This window comes from Mytilus galloprovincialis, chromosome 4, assembly GCF_965363235.1.
Source record: "Mytilus galloprovincialis chromosome 4, xbMytGall1.hap1.1, whole genome shotgun sequence".
In the NCBI taxonomy this organism is placed as follows: Eukaryota; Metazoa; Mollusca; class Bivalvia; order Mytilida; family Mytilidae; genus Mytilus; species Mytilus galloprovincialis.
The window spans coordinates 87,073,148-87,079,963 of NC_134841.1; the positions used below are offsets into that span (position 1 = coordinate 87,073,148).

The 6,816-nt window shown below is 31.1% G+C and overlaps 1 long non-coding RNA gene across 1 annotated transcript; it reads right to left on the reverse strand.

Moving 5' to 3' along the window:
- Positions 1 to 2,763: 2,763 nt before the first annotated feature.
- LOC143070817 (uncharacterized) lies at positions 2,764 to 5,095 on the reverse strand. Its single transcript, XR_012976718.1, has 3 exons — positions 4,995 to 5,095; positions 4,095 to 4,145; positions 2,764 to 2,850 (listed from the first exon to the last, which is right to left on the reverse strand). It is a non-coding gene; the product is annotated as an uncharacterized LOC143070817 (long non-coding RNA).
- Between the last annotated feature and the right edge of the window lie 1,721 nt (positions 5,096 to 6,816).

Consider the following 6,816-nt stretch of genomic DNA (forward strand, 5'->3'; position numbering starts at 1 on the left):
TATGAAATAATTTTCTAGTTCAAAGTATTTTCAAAAATATAATTTCACATTGGGAATGGTGGTATACAGGGTTGAATAATCAAAAATTTTGTTAGAACTAATTTCAGAAAAAGACCGGGATTTAAAATCATCTTGAAGTTCTTACGAATTTTTTTAATATCACTACGCGAGTAAAATAATTTTGTAGTTCAAAGTATTTTCAAAATTTTGATAGAATAATTACATATCTGCGGGATCGATAAAAGAACAGAGCCACGTCATATGTACCAAAGAAACATTAAATTGTGCATTGAAGAGATGTATAAATATCGGGCCACGTCAAATGGATATCACAGAAAACAGACTAAACAGTAAAAGTAATATAAATAACAGAACAATAGACAGATAATAGAACAACATAGCACGTTATTAAGAGCATAAGCAACGTCAGTACTCAGAATATATACATCAAGACCATCAAGTATTATTTGTGAAGTTGATACGGAATATTAATCAACAAGGTCTTGGAACCTTCCGATGAACTTTTTGTAGAAAAAGGACGAGACATTCTTTCGCATATCCCCTGGTTCATCAACGTTTTGTCCAGACACTTGTGACGTTTTATGAAGTCTGTGTAGGTTCTGCAAGATCTAAAATATCGAATAAGTTTGGAAATTTATATATTGTTTACATTGTTGACATCCCATTGCATATATCCCATATGCAGGTAAAGTTGGTATATTGCTACTAAGGTGGGGGAAATTTCAAAATTAAAACCGTCTCGCTTGTCATTGGTTCTGGTCCTAAGATGACTGCGTATAAATAAAGGCAACAGTAGTATACCGCTGTTCAAAACTCATAAATCTATGGACAAAAAACAAAATCGGGGTAACAAACTAAAACTGAGAGAAACGTATGTCATATTCGAGGTATAAGTCTAAAAATAAGGCGTAGGAACCAGTGTCTATTGTTTCTTTAATCTCTAGCTCTGTGGGATATATTAATGGAACCCAATCAGAAATTTCGGATTGTTAATGGAAAGAACATCATCAATATATCTTAAAGTGAAATTAAATAATCTGGCTTCTTTGATATTCTTGTTTTTGACATGTGTCTGAAGGAACTCCGAATAATATAAAAATAAAAACATATCGACAAGGAGAGACGCACAGTTTGTACCCATATAAATGCCGAAAAAGTCTACCTTCAAATTCAACAAATATGTTATCGATAAAAAAAACTGCAGCATACTGATCAGTTGTTTCTCTGTGTAGCATGCTTTACCTTTTGTTCACTACTAACAAAATATGCTTATGATATACCAAAGTAATAAATTTATAGCATATGCTACCATTTTTAAGTTGAAAGGCATTGTTGATTTTTTCTTTCAGGCGATAATTTCACATGGGGAATGGTGGTATACAGGGTTGAAAAATCAAAAATTTTGATAGATCTAATTTCAGAAGAAGACCGAGATTGAAAATCATCCAGAGGTTATTTAGAATTCTTAGGAATCCACATATGGTTCATACCACTACGCGAGTAAACAGTTTCACAGTATTTCTAAAGACCCTCTTTCAGTTTGGACATAATTCTAGTCAATCTAATGGATAATTCTTTAGTGAAACATGCAGATGAGCAGACAATGTACCCTTGTGTGTACGAAATTTTGTGAAGCTTATGTATTCAATAGAAGCAAGGTTAGTCCTCCGATTTGTTGTTTAATGTAATGTTCATTGAAGACATGAAGGACTAATGATTTGCCAAAATCTCATCCTTGTCAAATGATTTGTCTTTGCATGTGGGATTACATGAGTGTTCATTTATAACTTATTCTTTCACAAGGCATGCATAAAGTTAGACAACCGCAACACATCAGTTTGGAACCATAACTTAAAAAATAATCATGGATTCCATTGTGGACTTCGCCAGAGCATGGGCTAAACGAGAAGAAGTTGAACTGGACACTTTGTCAGAATGGGTCAAAACAATCAGGTCTCTGATAAAACGTTGCATTCATAAGTTGAAAAACTGTATGAATGATCGACCAAAGTCCGTTTTCAGAGACAAAGAGGCAAATGTCTATCATCTCTTCGTGATAAGTATGTTGTTATTCCTGCGGGCAAAGCTTTGAATGTAAATCGTATTACTGTTGGAGATTAAAATTAACAAAAGAGTTCCTAATATACCAGAGAGCATAAAATAATGTAAATATATTTATGAGCACTTTTTCGAACAAAACAGTTTCACCATATATTCACATGGGCAATCATTTATGTAATTGTAACAATTTTCGTATATGGCCATATAGACAGTTTCCCAAAACCAAATAGTTTTTTTTTTTTTTTTTTTTTTTTTGTAATAACATACAACGAGGCCTGTCTCTGATTATAATAAAAATAAATCAACTGAATTTTAAATCTATTTATTTAGCAATTAATTATTTAGCAATCAGATAGCCTGAAAATGTGCTGTAATTATTGGAGTCACTATAAAATATGTTACTTGAATATTGGCTATTGATATAAGACTTAACAGCTATCTGATCCCTTTTCTTTAAATCCAATACCATACTTAGGCTCCCTGTTTGGAAAGTAGAAGACGTTGTGTACATACTGGCAATTTTAATTGTATTGTGCCAAAGACTCGCAATCAAGGTCTTTCCATTTTGACTCATTACCACTGATGAAAATTGATATACTCCAGCAATAGGTGCAGTGAAAATACCAGTAGTTGGGTTGTAACCATTTTGTATGTTTGTAAAAACTTTGTTAAATTTGACCACTTTATTCGTAGAGAGGGATATTTGCTTCGTTAAAACAGCTGAAAAAGCAGGAATCTTCTTCTTGTTTAACAGTTCACATGTTTTAGCTGCACAAAATAATACATATGATTGTTAGATATTGAGTCTGTTAATTAATTCTTGAAAGACATCATAAAATAAAAATAGCAAAAAGTAAATACTAAAATCTTTGAAGGCTTCCTTGATTTTGTCTAATAGTTATAGTTGATATTGTTGTGACGACGGACTTTCACTTTATCATCAGGTTTCAGTTGCACTTCGGGTGTTTCTGTTGTTTCGTTGTTTTCCTCTTATAGTTGATGTGTTCCCCTCGGTTCTAGTTTGTTACCTGTATTTCTTTTCTCTCAATCGATTACTGACTTTCGAACAGCGGTATACTATAGCTACTGTTGCCTTTAATTGATATCTTTTTACATTGTTTTAACCTTTGATTTTTTCGTGAGGAATGTTTTCGGGTTATTCTAAAAGTCATTTGCAAGGATCAATCAGTAGAATACGACTGATTGAAATTATACCAAACTTACAATTCTAGATTTATGTTAACGAATTATCATATTCTGGTCATTTAATCAAAATGGCAGATACTAATTAAAAGACGAAACAGGTGTAATATGTTCATAATGTTGTTTAATATTATGAATTCTATAATAGGTAAATATGCATATAATGACCAGACTTATCCAATGTTATTACTTCTTAACACTCTTAAAAAGCTGCATATTCAAAAATTGAACAAGGGTGTATAAAATTTGATAAAATAAAGTATACAGTACTTTTTATGCGAAGAAGGACTCGATGAACTCAATTTTGTTTTAATTCATTATTGAAGGTTAAAATAGAATATCAGTTTTTGTCAGTCATATTAAATAATACTAGATTTTTTTATGAACATATCGAAGAGGGTTGAAGATATATAATGAAGCAAATGCCCATCAGTCCGCACGTAATTTATTTTGACGTCCGTCAAAGTTTACTTTCCGGAGGATAAATAAGATATAATTTATTTTGCCATGGATGGATCACAAAATACATGTCGACTTCGATTTTCATGATTGAAACAATTACCATTCATCTGATATATCTTAAACATGTCAGTTCCATGTGTAATAGAAAGTATTATTCTAAATTTTGTTTACCTTATAAGAGTTTTTCTGTAAGCAAAATGATGTACGGTAGCCTTAACGTGCTTAAATTCAGGTCGTGTTGACTCCGGTGATAACCTTTTTTCTTTTGCAATTCACCTCATATTCTAATATGATGTACATTGCTACTGTTTATTGAACTATTTTAAATACTGTTACTAAAAACTTACCTGAATCTTTCTTTAAAAACATTTCAACTAGATCCTTGAGAAGGGAACTCTCTGAAATAATATGTAAGTAAGTAAGTAAATTTCTATTAGTGACATCTGCAATTATAGTACAAAATACAAATATATTACATAAACAATAGAATACCGCCGAACCATTGGGTCTATAAGTCACTTTCAAAATTATCTAATGTCTTTCGTGTATCACGAATTTCAATGAATATCTAAATTCATAATGATGAACTGAAAATTAAATAAAAATGAAATAATTAAAAAACTTAATCAATGGCTTGTTGAATTAATACTAATCTAATAATTATTTTAAAGAAATGAAAATATTTAGATTGACTATGCAGTAACCTTTTGACATTTTAATATTACAAATAAAGATACTCGTCAATTTAAATGATAAGGTTATATTTATAAATGTTTACAAAATTTTTAATTTTTTGAAATACTAAGGCTTTTCTACCTCAGGCATAGATTACCTAAGTGGTATTTGGTAAAACTTTTAGGAATTTTGGTCCTCAATGCGCTTCAACTTCGTACTTTATTTGGCTTCTTTAACTTTTTTGGATTCGAGCGTCACTGATGAGTCTTTTGTAGACGAATCGCGCGTCTGGCTTATATACAAAATTTAGTCCTGGTATTTATGATGAGTTTATTTACATGATCAAAATTGAAATTGCAATAAGCTGTTCATTAAGCGTACACATGTTAAACAATTTGTTATGTTCGAAAACTAATTAGATATACCTTTTGTTTACGATTTAACATAAAAGAATACAAATTAAGCATAAGTATCAAACAATTGGATAATTTTAACCGGCCAGATCTTGATATCAAATATAAGATTAGTTGTAAAATTGCATGTTATCTAAACAAATGCCATAGTTTATTTACCAAGTTTAACATCACAGGATCCCATTATCATCCTTCCACATAAAAAAACCAATGTTAGAACAGAGATGATATACATTATTGTTGGATTTGTGATGTATTCCCATGGAAGTAATACTTGATTCAATATCTAAGTAAACTGTTATATACTTGAGTATAAAAGATCAAGGCTAGAGGAAACTTGATTTCTAAATGAAACTTGATGCAGTTAATGAGTTTGAGCATGCAACAGTTTTTGGAACCAAACCAATTAATGTGATTCCTGGAATATTCCTGAATATGTGCAGAGTAAGCCTACATGTAGTTGTAAATTGTAGCATATAAACTAAATAAAATGACAAAAATACTAGAGTAGAGACTTGTTTGTAGCAAAACTAGCTTTGAACTTTTGTCAGTCATAATAGGCAAACGTTATAAGAAGAAAACCAACATATAAATTAACAACATGTGTATAGAAAGACTAGATCGATAATTCCAATAGCGATTAAACTTTGCTACCGACTCTGTCGAAAATTTGACCCAAAAAATAACATTTCAAACAGTAAGAATAATACACCTATGATTCACTATTAGGATTAGTATTGATTACCCCAACAACTATCAGATAGAGAAAAGAACAAATGAAAAATGTATCGATACACAATTTGTTTGTGAAGTGTCATTTGGAAGAACAGTATTTTTTCTGTGTGACTAAGTTGCCTCAAAACTATGAATTCACCTTGCTTTTAGAATTTTATTATAACTCGTCTAAACATCAGCCCAACAATGTCATTTCTGTAAATATATTGAATCGATATATATAGAAATTGAAAGAGTGATGTTATGACTGTCATATTTTGGTACAGCAGAGCCTGTCTTGCGAATTTCAAGAGTCAAACTGTTCTGTTCTTTATTTGTAAAACAAAGAGGAATGAATATTTTCTTGTCTTATTTATATTTGATAAAGAAATTCAGTGATAGAAAAGCTAAAATTTGTTGATAATCTGTTTTTTTTTTCTTTGCGTCAGAACCTTGGTGATAAAATATAGTATGATTTATTAAATGTTTCAGTGGCTGAGAGTGGTATAAGCTGTTTATCTACGGCGAATTATATCCTGTTAATATTGACATAGTGATTTCGAACATTACGTGTTGCAGGTGCGTTCTACTCATATCATAATTGAATAGGAATGACGGTTTTCCTCCTGCGGGTCGTTGGTTATCTCTGTTTACTCCGGCTTTCTCCATCAATAAACGTTAGCTGCTGCAATATAGCCAAGAGGATTGAAAGTTGCGTAAAACACCAACATTCAACCAATTGAATGAGTATTGCCTATTGTCATGTTAACATAATAATGCATTTTACGAAAATTATCGAAAAAATTAGTAACTGCATTTTAAATCAGTTATAAGAAATAAGTATGATTCCTAACCACATATAGCATGTATAGCATTCTTGTCGATTTTCAAAATGGATACGTTTATAAAATTACGAGCTTTCGTGCACTTTTACAACTAGATTTGTTTTGGAGTTCGGTGACTTTATATGGACACCTTTGGGTGTATCGGACACGTTTGGGGGATGGACACGCTTCTGAGTGTTACATACATGTATTTGTCAAGTTAAAGCAACTGTTAAATTTATGTACCTTGTTAAAACAAATTTGTGAAAATTACATTGAAAGTGCTATCATGCCTTTTTTTGATGAACTGAATTTAAACATAATTCAGAAATGTTTAGACATGTACATGTATAATCAATACAGAGATTACGTTTAAAAGACAGTGCACTTTGTAAATTCATCGTTTCTTATTCCTGTTTGAAAAATAGTTATGCAAAACAGCG